Source organism: Pan paniscus, chromosome X (assembly GCF_029289425.2).
Source record: "Pan paniscus chromosome X, NHGRI_mPanPan1-v2.0_pri, whole genome shotgun sequence".
NCBI classification, from domain to species: domain Eukaryota; kingdom Metazoa; phylum Chordata; class Mammalia; order Primates; family Hominidae; genus Pan; species Pan paniscus.
Window position 1 is genome coordinate 111,129,881 of NC_073272.2, and position 16,682 is coordinate 111,146,562.

The window sequence follows — 16,682 nt, forward strand, 5'->3', positions numbered from 1 at the left end:
CTAAATTCTAATTAGTGAAGACTGTGGTACTGAAGTGATTATTTCTAGCTTATCTCATTTACAGTTTGGTCCGGAGAGCTGCCTTAGACTCTCCAATAAATCTATTCAAACAGCTGCCTCTGTTACCTTGACTCATCTCAGATTTCATAGACGGTAGATGGGTCCTGGCATGAGGAATGTAAGATTGTCTCCATTATTTTGACTTGCTTCAGGTTAGGGAGAAGTCTGTGCAAGGCTCCTACTGACCGTATGTTTCATTTCTAGCTTTGATGTCTGGGCATCGATTTCCCTAGGTTTAATTATTTGCACAATGTTAAGGCAGCACTATGGACATTTGTTGGTGTAACTGGCATGCTATGCAGGCCTGTCTGTGTGACTGTCATGCAGGCCTGTCTGTGTGATTGTCAGGGAGAATTGGCCTGCCACACCATTGTGGTTGAAAAAGATACTTGATATGATTTCAATCTTCTTCGATTTTTAAGACTTGTTTTGTGGCCTGAGATATGATATATCCTGGAGAATGTTCCCTGTACAATTAAGAAGAATGTGTACTCTTCTGCTGTTCGATGAAATATTCTGTATATGCCTGTTAGGTCCGTTTGGTCTAAAGTATAGTTTAAGACCAATGTTTTCTTATTGATTTTCTGTCTGGATAATATGTCCTTTTTGAAAATGATATGTTTATATCCACTGCTATTATTGTACTGCAGTCTTTCTCTTCCTTCGGATCTATTAATATTTGTTTTATATGTTTAGGTTTAGGTATTCCCATGTTGGGTGCATACATATTTACAATCACTTTATTCTCTTGATGAATTGATCCCCTTATCATTATATAATGACAATCTTTGTCTTCCTTTACAGTTGACTTCAAGTCTATTTTATCTAAGTATAGCTACCTATCCCTACTCTGTTTTTATTTCCATTTGCGTATAATATCTTTTTCCAACCCTTGGCTTGCAATCTAATTGTGTCCTTAAAGGAGAAGTGAGTCTTTGGTAGGCAGCGTGTATTTGAGTCTTGATTTTTATTCATTCATTGTTATTCATCCTTCAGTAGGTGGATCAAAAGACTTTAAGTCTTTTGATTGGCAGATCGAATCCATTTATATTCAAGGTAATTATTGATAGGTAAAGGCTTACTACTGCCATTTTATTAATTGTTGTCTGGTTGTTTTGCAGATCCTTTGTTTCTTCCTCTCTTGCTATCTTCTTTAGTGAATTCGTAACTGCCCAAGGGGTTCACCTTGCGCACTGCCTAGACAGAGACGATTTATCAAGACAGGGGAATTGCAATAGATAAAGAGTAATTCACACAGAGGCAGCTGTGCGGGTGACCAGAGTTTTATTATTACTCAAATCAGTCTCCTGAAGCATTCGGGGAGCAGAGTTTTTAAGGACAACTTGGTGGGTAGGGGGAAACCAGTGAGCCAGGAGTGCTTATTGGTCAGGGATGAAATCATAGGGAGTTGAAGCTATCTTCTTGCACTGAGTCAGTTCCTGGGTGAGAGCCACAAGATCAGATGAGCCAGTTTATCAATCTGGGTGCTGCCAGCTGATCCATCAAGTGCAGGGTCTGCAAAATATCTCAAGCACTGAATTTTAGGAGCAGTTTAGAGAGGGTCAGAACCTCATAGCCTCCAGCTGCATGACTCCTAAACCATAATTTCTAATCTTGTGGCTAATTTTAGTCCTACAAAGGCAATCTAGTCCCCAGGCAAGAAGGAGGTCTGCTTTGGGAAAGGGCTGTTATCATCTTTGTTTTAAACTATAAACAAAGTTTCTCCCAAAGTTAGTTCAGCCTACCCCCAAGAATGAGCAAGAACAGCTTGAAGGTTAGAAGCAAGATGGAGAAGATTAAGTTAGATCTCTTTCACTGTCTCAGTCATAATTTTGCAAAGGTGGTTTCAATTTGATGGTTTTCTGTAGTTGTATGATTTGATTCTTTACTTTTTATCTTTTGTGTATCTACTATAGGTTTTTGCTTTGTGGTTATCATGAGGCCTATATAAATCACATTATAATTATAACAGGCTGTTTTAAGGTGGTAACAACTTCAATACATAAAAAAAAAAACTCTATACTTTTACTTCCTCTCCTTGCTACACATTATAGGTTTTTTGTTGTTGTTGTTTTGTTTTGTTTGTTTGTTTGTTTGTTTTGTTTTGAGACAGGGTCTAACCCTGTCACCCAGGCTGGAGTGCAATGGCGTGATCTTGGCTCACTGCAACCACCACCTCCTGGGTTCAAGTAATTGTCCCATGTCAGCCTCTTGAGTAGCTGGGACTACAGGTGCCTGGCTATTTTGTTTTGTGTTTTTAGTAGAGAAGGGGTTTCGCCATGTTGGCCAGGCTGGTCTCAAACTCCTGACCTCAAATGATCCACCTGCCTCGGCATCCCAAAGTGCTGGGATTACAGGTCTGAGCCACCATGCCTGGCCCATATTATGTTTTTGATGCCACATTGTATATATTTTTATATTGTGTATCCCTTAACAAATTATTGTAGCTTTTTTTTTAAGTTTTGTCTTTTAACCTTAACACAGAAGATAAAGTGATTTACATACCACCATTACAGTATTAGAGTATTCTGAATATGACTGTGTACTTACTTTACTAGTGAGTTTTATATTTTCATGTTTTCATGTTACTAATTAACATCCTTTTCTTTGAGCTTGAAGATTTCCTTTTAGCATATCTTATAAGTCAGGTCTAGTGGTGATGGACTCCCATAGCTTTTAATTGTCTGGAAAAGTCCCTATCTCTTCTTCATTTTTGAAGGACAGCCTTATCATGTCTAGTCATGAAACATTTAATAACTGACACATGGGTTGAGAAATGTGTCATTAGGCAATTTCATCATTGTGCAAACAGTATAAGGTGTACTTACACATAGCTAGATGGTATAGCCTACTACGCACAAAGGTTCTGTGGTATAGCCTATTGTCCCCAGGCTACAAAACTGTACAGCAAGTTACTGTACTGAATATCATAGGCAATTGTAAAACAGTGGTAAATATTTGTGTATCTAAACATAGAAAAAGCCAGTAAAAATACAGTATAAAAGATAGAAAATGGTACACCTGTATAGGGCACTTACCATAAATGGAGCTTGCAGGAAATGAATTTACTCTGGGTGAGTTTGTCAGTGAGTGGCAACTGCATGTGAAGGCTTAGGACATTAGTGCACACAACTATAGACTTTATAAACTCTGTATACTTAGGCTACGCTAAATTTATTTTAAACATTTTATTTCTTCAATAATAAATTAACCTTAGCTTATTGTAACATTTTTACTCTATAAACTTGTAATTTTTTAACTTTTTGACCCTTGTGTAATAACATGGGTTAAAACACAAAAGCATTGTACAGTTGTACAAATGTTTTCTTTATATTCTTATTCTATAAGCTTTTTTCTATTTCTAAATTTACTTTATTTTATTTTATTTTTTACTTTTTAAACTTTGTGTTAAAAACTAAGACACAAACACACACATTAGCCTAGGCACACATGGGATCAGAATCATCAGTATCACTGTCTTGTTTCACTGGACGTTCTTTGTGGGCAGTAACATGCATGGAGCTCTCATCTCCTATGAAAATAATACCATCTTCTGGAATATCTCCTGATGCACCTGCCTGATGCTGTCTTACAGTAAACTATTTTTTAATTAGTGGAAGGATTACCCTCTAAAATAATTATAAAAGGTATAGCATAATAAGTACATAAACCAGTAACATAGTTGTTTATTATAATTATCAAATATTATGCACTGTACACAATCGTATATGCTATACTTTTAATATAACTGGTAGTGCAGTAGGTTTGTTTACACCAGAATCACCACAAATGTCTGAGTAATGTGTTGCACTATGATGTTAGGACAGCCATGACATTACTAGAGGGAAGAAATTTTTCAGTTCTGTTATAACCTTATGGGACCACCATCATATATTCAGTCTGTCATTGACCAAAATATCATTATGCTGCACATGACTGTGTAGTATTATTGGTTGGCAGTTTTTTTTTTTTTTCAGTCCTTTGAATATATCATCCCACTGTCTCCTGGCCTGCAAGGTGTCTGCCGAAAATTCTGTTAATATCTTATTAAGGTTCTCTTGCACATGATGAGTTGATTTTCTCTTGCTGTTTTCAAAATTCTCTTTGTCTTTGACTTTTTAAATTTTTATTTTTATTATTATTTTTTGAGACAGAGTCTTGCTTCCACCCTGTTGCCCTGGCTGGAGTGCAGTGGTGAGATCTTGGCTCACTGCAATCTCTGCCTCCCAGGTTCAAGCGATTCTCGTGCCTCAGACTCCCAAGTAGCTGGGACTACAGATGTGCACCACACCACCTGACTAATTTTTTGTATTTTTAGTAGAGATGGGGTTTCACCATGTTGCCCAGGCTGGTCTCAAAGTCTTGTGCTCTGTTGATCTGCCCACCTTGGCCTCTCAAAGTCCTGGAATTACAGGCATGAGCCACCACACCCCGCCTGTCTTTGACTTTTAAGCAGTTTTTTATAATGTGTGTTGGTGAAGATCTCTTTATGGTAAGTGTTCACTTAACATCATCAATAAGTTCTTGGAAACTGCAGCTTTAAGCAAAATGATGTATAACAAAACCAATTTTTTCTCACCAATGTTGAAGGAAATGATATTATTTTGAGGACCTGCTATATGTAGCTTCATTTAAAGTTTCAGTTTCCATGAACTTATCGATGTTAAGTGAAAATTTACTGTATATTTCATATATTTGGGGTTCTTTGAGCTGCATGAATCTGAATGAATGTTCATTTTGCTCTACAGATTCGGAATATTTTCAGTCATTATTTCTTTAAACAAGCTTTCTGTCCCCTTCTTTTTCTCCATTCCTTCTGGAACACCCATAATGTGTAAATTGTTTAACTTGATGGCATCCCATAATTCCTGTAGGCTTTATTCACTTTTTGCCATTCTTTTTCCTTTTTGTTCCTCTGATTAGGTAACTTCATATGGTGTCTTTGATTTCACTGATCTTGGGGCTGGCCTGGTGCTGGGGTAAGCCTGGAGCCTGTGACCATGGGTGTCCTAGTGCCTGGAGCCACAGGGGCTAACCTGTAGCCTAGGGCCATGGGGACTGGCCTGGAGTTTGGTCACGTGGGTGCTAGTCTGGAGGCTAGGTTCATGAGGGCTGGCCTAGAGCATGGGACCATGGACGCTGGCCTGTCTCTGGGATGAGCTTTCAAGCTGGGTCTATGGCGGCAGGCCTGGGTCCTGGGGTTAGGAGAGCCAGCTTGGTGCTGGGATCTACTGAAATAGGCCTGAACCCTGGGGTTATATGGACCTGCCTGCCTGGAGCCTCAGGCCAGAAGGAGCAGCGTAGCACTGGGTGGGCCTGGAGCTTGTGTCTGCCAAGGACTGGGCTGGAATTGGGGGTCTAAAGGTTTTGATCTGGTACTGGGGTGGGGCTGGAGGCTGGGTTTGCACGCTTTAGTGGCCTAAAGCCTGGGGTCATGGGGTCTGTTCTTGTGCTGAGGCAGGTCTGAAGCCTGGGGCCATGTGAACCTGCATAGCGCTGTGCCTGCCTGGAGCCTGAGGTAGGCCTGGATCCTAAGTCTGTGGGGAAGCCAACTTATATAGCTTGGGGCTACAGGGGCTGGCCCCACACTAGGTATGTTTGGAGCCTCTACAAACGGGGGCCTGTCTGAAGGCTAGGTCCACAGGTTCCAGCTTTATGCCTGAAACCATAGGGGCCAGTCTCGAGCTGAGGTCAGTGGATGCTGACCTGGTGCTGGGGTGTGCCAGCAGCCTAGGGCTGCAGAGGCCAGCCTGAAGGCAGGGTCTGTGGGTGTTGGCCTGGAAGCTGAGTCTACAGTCCCAGCTTGGAGTCATGGATGCAGGGGCCAGTGTGGCACTGGGACTGGCCTAGAGGCTGGGTCTATGAGTGCTGGCCTGAAGCTTGAGTCAGTGGGGGCTGGCCTGGAGGCTGGGCGTGTGAGTACTGGCCCAGTGCTGGTGACTAAGTAGGTCTGTGAAGACTCCCTTGTTGCTGAGGGCAGGCCTGAAGCCTAGGGCTGCAAATGACAGCCTGATGCTGGCCATAGTCTAGAACCTGGAGCTGCTGGGGCCCACCTGGCAGTGAGGCCTGGAGACTGAGTCTTTGGAGGCCAAACTGGCAGTAGAGTGGGGCTGAAGATTGAGTCTGTGGGGCTGGCTAATAGCCTGCTGTTCACCAGAAGACTTACCAATAACTTAAACAGTCGATTAACACATATATTTTTTAATGTGATATACATTATATATGGTATTCTTACAATAAAGTAAGCTAGTAAACTAGAGAAAAGAAAATGTTAAGAAAGCTATAAGAAGAGACAATATATTTACTATTCATTAAGTGGAAGTGGATCATCATAAAAGTCTTCATCCTCGTTGTCTTCAGGTTGAGTAGACAGAGGAAGCAAAGGAAGAGTCGGGGTTGGTCTTGGTGTCTCAGAGGTGGCAGAGGCAGAGAGAAATCTGCATATAAGTGGAACTGCACAGTTCAAACCCATGTTGATCAAGGGTTAACTGTACTTTAACTGACAATGTTCCAAATCAGGTGAGTTCTTTTCAGTAGCAGCAACAGCAACAGCAAAGCTTCTAGTTCTTACTGCCTGCCTCATCCTTGTTGAACTACTGTGCCAATAGAGCTTGGAGGGAGTAAGTGGGGGAGGTGATGAATAGACAGGCCTAAGCAAGAACACCACAGACTTATTATTTTCTTACTCAAAATCCAGAAGTTCTCAGTTTGTGGTATTCTTGGGTCAATTTCCAGAGTGCTGAAATGGTTGTTTTTGGTCATTTGTCCAGTTTTTTAGCATTTATGCAGATTCCCCAAACTCAGGAATTTATTTACTCAAATGAGAAGGATTTCCTCCACCAAGTTCAAAGAAACTCTTTCAGCTGGAGAAGATGTCAGTTCTTGACCACCATCAGTGCAAGAACCAACAGTAACACTGACCAGAAGATTTTTCTACTATTTTGCCATATAGCCTTTAGCTCAAACATATGAAGAAAGGAACTAATATTTAATAGAAGATGGACATCAGTTTTGATATACATTCTGCTAATGTCATTTGAACTTTGAGCCATGTGAGTAAATCTAGGTGGCAGAACAAGAGAACAGAAGGCCATAAGTCTGCAGGATGGAAATGATAAATTAGCAATGAAGGGGATAGAGGAGAATGTGAATGGAGTCTAATGACTTTTCTTAAGGCATCTTTATACCCAGATCAATTTTTCCAATTACTTTGTAAAGCCTTTAACAGCAAGAACAATATTTTATGTGCTGTGCAATGCTTTAATGTAATGTCAGTACTGCACATGTGTTAAAATAATAATAACTAGCTCAAATAGTGTGGGTAGTTTTGAAGGTTAGATTTATTGGGTTTTTTTCTGTTTGCTTTGTTTTCATTTTTTTTTTTTTTTTTTTTTTTGAGACAGAGTCTTGCTCTGTCACCCAGGCTGGAGTGCAGTGGCACCATCTCAGCTCACTGCAACCTCCGCCTCCCGGGTTCAAGTGAGTCTCCTGCCTCAGCCTCCTGGGTAGCTGGGACTACAGGCACATGCCACCATGCCTGGCTAATTTTTTGTATTTTTATTAGAGACGGGGTTTCACTATGTTGGTCAGGCTGGTTTCGAACTCCTGAGCTCGTGATCGGCCTCCCAAAGTGCTGGGATTATAGCCATGAGCCACCGCGCCCGGCCGATTTGTTAGTATTATCTGAAAATGAGCCCAAAATTCCAACTCGGTTATGCAATACAAATCTGTCCGCCCAAATCTAGAAGATGGGTCACTGAGACATTGATACTAACAAAATTTTAGACACATAAGAGTCAGATTTTCTGCTCTTTATTTATGTAAACAATATCAACAAGCACGCACATATGGAACCAAGGATAGTTGAGCTTCCAAAATTTAGAATACTCTTCATGTAATGAGGAACAGCATCTAGACACAGCTATACAACTTTAAAAATACCCAGGAGACATAAATTTACTAAAAATCCTTGAATACTATACTTGAAATGGTAAATTATATGATTTTTAAAAATATGCCTCAATAAAGACATACCCAGGAGAAAGAAAAAACTATAGTTCTCGAGTTATTATATGAATTTTAGAAAATACACAGATAACAAAAAAGTCCATTGTAGTAAAAAAAAAAAAAACAACAACAGGCAACCTGTTAGGTATTGTAGATATTAAAATCAAACAGATGTCTTACACAGCTGTAGTTTAACACAGGTGATACATGCCACTTTGGAACTGGATTTATTAATTAAATGTCAGATGCAATTAGAACTCTACCTATTCGGGAATAAAAATTTCAACAAGTGTATTTTTTTTTTCTTTTCTGGAACATTTATTATCATGCATACATTCAGAAATCTGCAGTTCATATAACCAACCCATCAACAACTTTCACCTTGACCACAGACATTGTATGGAAAAATACCAACAGTATTTGCTAAATATGTGCAGTATCTTCTACCTAATTAGTACCTCAGGGCAGTTTGTTTATAAACAGAAAACAATAAGGGACATATTAAATATCCCCAGCAGTACTTTCTGCATACTATCAGGTTTAGATATAAGGAAGATAGTTTGCATTTGAAACAATAAGCCAGCTAGCTACTAGACTGCCATTAAGTACAAGAGAACCAACTAGAATAACTTGTGATCCATGAAAAAATAATACTGTCTGTAGCTTTGTACACTGAATAAGTGAATATAATTCCTTTTAGCTTCAAATCAAAAATATGATTAGAGGGCAACATGGAAATAGATACTATATTTTTTGTCTCAATATTAATAAAAAAGAATGACACTAAAACTATTTCACCCTTGATGCTAACTATGGCCTAATTGTGCCTATCCCCCAATTTCTAATAATCACCCCCAAATGACTACCTAGTATCCATTAACGGATCACTATAGAAATCGGCCACTAATCAGGGAGCCTCTGGCTCAAGGGACCTGCAATGGGTTGCAGAGGATTGCACATCACGTTTCACATGCAGATGAGGTTGCCATCTGGTGGATTTTCTCTAACTAAAACCTAATAACATTTATAGATATAAGCAAAGCAACTTTTTTATAGTTGGGCAAATGCTGCCATTTTTAGAAAACATATAGTTTCTTTTAACATTTATTGTGTCCATATTCTGGTTTGCACTGAATGGGTGCCTATTCTTTGTAACTGAAGTATGAGAATACTAGGAAAGTGAATATAATAAAGCTTTAGATTTAAATGGTAAATGTGACTACATTTTTTGAATTTAGCAAGTTTTTGATAAATAAAATTTTGTTACATCAATATTAAAATATCTAGAAGTAAAGCTTATGACATCACAATGGCTGTGTTTTAAATAACAAAGTGACTTTTGATGTCACGTATGTCTTTACCTGATAGCTTTGCCATGGGAATTTGGGTTCAGATACATGCAAGAACTATAAACGGTTCAATCTCTAATCTACTCTAATGCAGAATAACTGTTGTTTCACACACCACTACCCACATTTTCTAGTTTTGCTCTTCTCTCCATCCTTTCCCTATTGGAATTCTCTAAAAGTGAGCCCCCATATATTACAATATGACATTTGTTCCTTAGAAGACATGGTAATTGATTAAAACAGTGTGCGAGAAAATTGGTCATTCATTCTGTGTTTACACATAGGCCAGTTACCTGAACTCTGTCCCATGGTCATCAGCCATCTCACAACTATATATTGTCTGTTAATCATAAATGACAGCAGGGGTTAAAAAAATAAGAACATGGACTTGAGTTAGACCTGGATTAAAATCTTTCCTCTGCTCTTTTTTTTTCCTCCTTCATAAATTAGTTCTCCTTCATAAGTTAGTTCTACCTACTAAATAGTAAGTTTTAGCACATCTCAGTCAAATGTGAGAAATTTGTTTTGGAAAAGTATGTGTTTTTCTGGCTTAATACAGTTGTAATGTGAATCATTGCCTTTTTTTTTTTTAAACTGGAGCCCTATCTACTTTTCTACTCCAAAGGTTTTTATTGACACTATGATGTTTGCATGAAATAACCCACATCAAAGCTAGTCTAAAAATAAATATTAAATATGAGCAAGCAAATACATATATATACACATACATACATACATAAAAGTCTCAATTTAATACTAATGTAGCAGCTATTCCGGGGTATGACATCACCATTGCATATGTGATATTATGTGAATGGGTATTTGTGACCTGGGATAAAATTTTCTTGACAGTGAGATGATAACAATTTTATATAATATGTCATATAACCTAGAAATGAGGACAATGAGCTCTGAAAAACATTTAGATAACAAAACTAGACTCTAGTGATGTTCAAAATGCATGTAAATAATTCAAATGAATTATTTCATGAAATGGGATAAAGCAACACAGCAAAATTCATGTATTTATATAATGTAGCTTTAAATAATTATTTTACTAGATTAAAATTTTAAATGCCAAGAATAGGCATTTGATTCATTCATCGATATCCATAAAAGATTTTATAATCCATTTGACAAAGGAAACTTTCTAGTGTCTTCTTTTGAAGTCTCCTTATATTTGAGGATATATAACACATGTTGATTACTACTAAATCTGTATCTCTAACCTAACCCTTTCTCTTAAACTCCTGATATCTACATACCTCCTATACATCTCCACTAGCATGTTCCACAGGAAAGACAGCAGAGTCAAATGGTTATCAGTACAGACCACAGGAGTTAAACAGACTAGGTTGGACTCCTGACTCCATCATTTACCAGCTCCATAACTTTGGGCAATTGTATTAGTCAGGGTTCCCTAGAGGGACAGAACGAATTATATGCATATATATATGATGCATATATATATGGATATATGTATATATATGGATATATATGCAAATATATGGATATATGGATATATGCATATATATGGATATATGGATATATATGCATATATATGCAGATATATGGATATATGCATATATATATGGATATATGCATATATATGGATATAAATATGCATATATATATGGCTATCTGGATATATATGGGGGATATATATATATATATATCCATATATATATACCCATATATATATATGGAGGGGTCTTCGGGGTCTCCCAGAGGTGAAGGCCACTTCTGGGGGGCGGCTGGTGCCAACAAGGGCCTGGGCATTCTTGAGGGCGCACACAGAAGGTACTGTGGCTCCAGGCCGCCCTCCCCGGGGGTAGCTGGGGGCCTCTGGGCAGCATAGGCACAAATACCCATTCACATAATATCACATATGCATATATATATGTGTATATATATGTATATATATATGGGGGAGATATATATATATATGGGGGAGTTTATTAAGTATTAACTTACACAATCGCAAGTTCTCACAATAGGTTGTCTGCAAGTTTCAGGAAGAAGGAGAGCCAGTCAGAGTCTCCAAACTGAAGAACTTGGAGTCCGATGTTTGAGGGCAGGAAGCATCCAGCATGGGAGAAAGATGTAGGCTTCGAGGCTAGGCCAGTCTCGCCTTTTCACATTTTTTTTGCCTGCTTTATATTCGCTGGTAACTGATTAGATTGTGCCCACTAGATTAAGGGTGGGTCTGCCTTCCCCAGCCCACTGACTCAAATGTTAATCTCCTTTGGCAACACCCACAGAGACACCCAGGATCAATACTTTGCATCCTTCAATCCAATCAAGTGGACACTCAGTATTAACCATCACAGCAAGTTACTTAGTTTCTCTGAGCCTCACTTTCTTCATCTGTAAGATGGTGACAAAAATAATACTGACCTCATAGGGCTATTGTGAAATTAAATGAGATATATACCTAACACACTTGGCTGAATGGAATGCAGTTAACACTCAATAACTTACATATTCCATATGAGCCAAACACAAAAATACAAGTTCTGATTTGGTATGCATATCAGTATCATGGAAACCGGCAAGGCATCGCTGAACTCAGGGCAACCGGCACGGAGCAGATGAGCTATGAATCAAAGCCTGAAGAAAACTGCTGTTGATGGAATTATGGACTCAGATTGCTTCTCACCCTACGGTTCCCTTTAATTCTGAACCGGGAGGCTTAAACTTGACACTTCGATGGACTAGATCATCGTAGGGCATCATTTCTCATTTGTAACCCCAAGTAACAAAACTGTTAGCCATTTAGAATACAGATATCCAAGTATAATATTGTTTCAGTTACTATTTCCGGTTACAAGGAATACATTTGTAGAAATCTTCACAATGTTGTTTTCTTATTCAAACAACAAAATAAATACTTTTCTATGTCAGGCATTTAAAAAAGTTATGCATTCCATTAAGATAAACACATACACATGTACGTCTTTGAAATCAGAAATTTTTTCTCTTGCATGACATAGCTGGTAGCCCTTTTTCTAGACTTGCTCTACCTAAAATGCTTTTGATGGTGTTTTGTAGCTGTTATAGAAGACTGACATGTATGATTAGGGTACAAAGAAGCACATATATTTGGAATGTCAGTTACATAATTCATTCTGTATATATTGCAGGTTGGCAAAATGGAAAATGAAAATGTTTGTGTCATTCATTTGGCATTTTTCACTTAATACTGTGTAGAGTTTGGCAGCTATTTTGCATATGTCTTATCTTCAACACTTGATTATGAGCTTCTTGGTAAAATAGATAGCATCTTAGACTTTTTAATATTTTTTCCTCCATAATGCTTATCACAATGCCTTGCACAAAGCAGGTACTCAGTAGATAATAATTAAGTAAGAAAGAAATCTACCTTCTTTTTTTTTTGAGACAGAGTCTCACTGTCACCCAGGGTGGAGTGCAGTGGTGCGATCTCGGCTCACTGCCACTTCCGCCTTCCAGGTTCAAGCAATTCTCCTGCCTCAGCCTCCCAAGTAGCTGGAATTACAGGTGTGCATCACCAAGACTGGCTATTTTTTTTGTATAGTAGAGATGGGGTTTCGCCACGTTGGCCAGGCTGGTCTTGAACTCCTGACCTCAGGTGATCCGCCCGCCACCTTGGCCTCCCAAAGTGCCAAAGTGCTGGGATTACAGGCATGAGCCATCACACCCGGCCTCTTCTTTAACGATAAAAAAGAATAACGGAAATTCTGATTCTTAAATAATCTGTAGGCTCAAGTATATCTTACTAGTCTTTTGGAGAATTATTTATATTCTCATTTTATCTCTAGATTATTTCCATTAATCCTAGACCAATTTTATACATGTTCCGGACTTATGCATTCTTGTTAATTTGTTTGACTGGATATGTATTAAGTCTTCTCAGGCTAATATTATTTAAGACTTTTTAAAGTTTGGTCATTTTGGAAACAGCAGCCACATTGCTTTCAAAAACAGATTTTAAAATCGTAGTAATGCCTTGGCAGTTTTCTCTTTCTTCTCTGTCTCCTTTTATTCTCTCTCTTCTTTTACAAAGTATCTCATGGTATATTTTAGAAAACTGTAATCTATGTGTGATTTGAGCATTTACTACATATGCAAAATCAAAGCTCCTGCCTGAAGTTTCAAATCATTAATCTTCAAATTCAAGTAGCTAAGATGAACTATTTAATATTAACGTACTAAAAGAACACCAAAAAGCACGATAACGTTCAAAATTATGCTGTGAATATAAATAAGTCTAGAACAGCCCTTGAGATTGGAAGGCATGGGGATGGAAAGAAAATGAGAACACCATAAATCTTTGGTGGTGTTTGCAACCTCTCTCCTCCTCCTTTCTCATTTGTCCTTCCTTTTTTACTGCTTAAATATATTTATCAAATAATCACTAACGATTTGCTATTAAATAATTTATGAAAAATGTTTAGCACAATTATTGGTGCATAGTAAACACTCGATACAGGTCAATAAATGTTAGTCATTGTATTGTGTGCAACTCACTCACTCACTTCTTTGCTCTTACTGTACCTTTTTACTCAAATTTATATACAGGCTGGGGTGTGGTCAGGATTATGATAGAGGAAGACCATGCAGACTCTTTTTTAAAAATACTTAAGTTCTGTCTGAAAATTTTTTTAAAAACTGTGTCTGCAATTCACCTATTTCATAAATCTACAACATTAAATGCCCTGCTCCATCCTTCCAATCTGGAGCTGTTCCAATGAGTCACTAAATAGCATGCTTCTTAAGGTTCCTAAATGAGGTCAATTAATGTCTAAAGGCAATTTTCACAAAATACACTCAATACATTCTGTATCCACAAATCACTAGACAAGCCCATATATTTTATGTTGATTTATTGACTTATCTATAATTTTAAGTATTTGAAAATTCATGTAATCCAGTTTTCTATAGCAACAGACCTTTTGCTTTTTCACAGAGCAGTGAATAGTCATATATATGGCTTATAGAATTTTTAAATTTCATCTTTCTCTGAAACAGATTTTCACGTTTGTGTTGCAAAGTGGGCTTCTTATTTTCACACCCTTAGTGTTATCAGCTTTTGGCCATATTATTTCTCAATATAGAATGTGCTATAAACTTCCAGTTAGACAAGGCAGATTGAACACATGCATTTATCTCTGCTGTTTCATGAGGTTCCACTAAAATAACAGTAAAAAATTTTGTAAGGTGCAGAAGGACAAATGCAGTATAAATGCAGAAGGATGCTGGGCATGGTGATGCACACCTACTCCAGAGGCTGAGGCTGGAGGATTACTTAAGGCCAGGGGTTAAGAGGCTGTAGTGTGCTATGATTACATCTGTGAATAGCCACTGCACTTTGGCCTGGACAACATAGCAAGACCTCATCTCTAAAAAAATGCAGAAGGGGCCAGGCGCAGTAGCTTATGCCTGTAATCCCAGTACTTTGGGAGGCCGAGGAGGGCGGATCATTTGAGGTCAGGAGTTCGAGACCAGCCTGGCCAACATGGTGAAACATAGTTGTCTCTACTAAAAATACAAAAATTTAGCCAGGCATGATGGCACACACTTGTAATCCCAGCTACTTGGGAGGCTGAGGTGGTAGGATTGCCTGAACCCGGGAGGTGGAGGTTGCAGTGAGCCAAGATTGCGCCACTGTACTCCAGCCTGGGCCACAGAGTGATACTCTCTCCCCACCACTCCCCCACCCAAAAATGCAGAAGGATAAAGAGAACAAGAGAGAAGACAACAGAAAACAAGTAAATTCATCAAAAATTCAGAGGCTGGAACACAATATATGAGATGAGTGCTAAACCAGCATAATTGGAGAAAGCTGAAACCTGAGGCTGGTGGTGATGGGCTCAGTTCTTAGAGGTACTGTATACTTCTGAGGTACAGGGTAAATGGAAAGCTGAAAAAAGGAAAATTGATTGAAAGTCCAACTCAAGAAAAAATTAGATCAGGCCGGGTGTGGTGGCTCAGGCCTGTAATCCCAGCACTTTGGGAGGCCGAGGCAGGTGGATCACCTGAGGTCAGGAGTTTGAGACGAGCCTGGCCAACATGATGAAATCCCGTCTCTACTAAAAATACAAAAATTAGCTGGGTGTGGTGGTGGACACCTTAACCCCAGCTACTGGGGAGGCTGAGGCAGGAGATGGCTTGAACCTGTGGGGCAGAGGTTGCAGTGAGCCAAGATCGCTCCACTGCACTCCAGCCAGGGCAACAAGAGCAAGACTCTGTCTCAAAAATAAATAAATACATACATACATACAAGATTAAAAAAAATAAAAAAGAAGAAATTAGATCTCAAGAGTCCCTTGTCCCTTTCAACAAAAGATTCAAGTTTTATTTTCTGGAGTAATTAAATCATCTCTCCAGAAAAGAAGCTCTAGTCATATAAACAGGCATAGCTGAGGGCTGGGATGATGAACTGTAATGAAAATGGGGATTGAGTCTCTATATACTAAAAGGTAAGGCACCCCCACCCTAATTCCACACCCCCAGCCCAAGCACCTTTCTGCTGCTTGCTTTTTCTTTCTCTTTCTTTTTCTTTCTCTTCTTTCTTTCTTTCTTTCTTTCTTTCTCTTTCTTTCTTTCTTTCTCTCTTTCTTTCTTTTTCTTTCTTTCTCTTCCTTCCTTCCTTCCTTTTTTGACTGTCTCACTCCATCACCCAGGCTGGAATGCAGTGATGTGATCATTGCTCACTGCAGCCTCAATCTCCCAGGCTCAAGCAATCCTCCCAGCCTCCTGAGTAGCTGAGACCAGAGGTGCACACCACCATGTCTGGCTATTATTTATCATTTTTTTTGAGATGGAGTCTCTCTCTGTTGCCCAGGCTGGAGTGCAGTGGTGAGATCTCGGCTCACTGCAACCTCCGCCTCCTGGGTTAAAGCGATTCTTCTCCCCCAGCCTCCAGAGTAGCTGTGAATACAGACGTGCACCACCATGCCTGGCTAATTTTTGTATTTTTAGTAGAGACGAGGTTTTGCCATGTTGGCTAGGCTTGGTCTTGAACTCCTGACCTCAGGTGACCCACCTACCTCAGCTTCCCAAAGTGCTGGGATTGCAGACGTGAGCCACCACGCATGGCCTGGCTATTTTTTTTTTTTTTAGTATAAGTGGGGTATCGCAATGTTGCCCAGGCTGGTCTTGAATTCTTGAGCTCAAGCCATCTTCCTACCTCAGCCTCCCAAAGTGTTGGGATTACAAGCATCAGTCACTGCACCTGGCCTGCCACTTGGTTTCTAAGATATTGGCAGCTCAGCAGGAGATTGG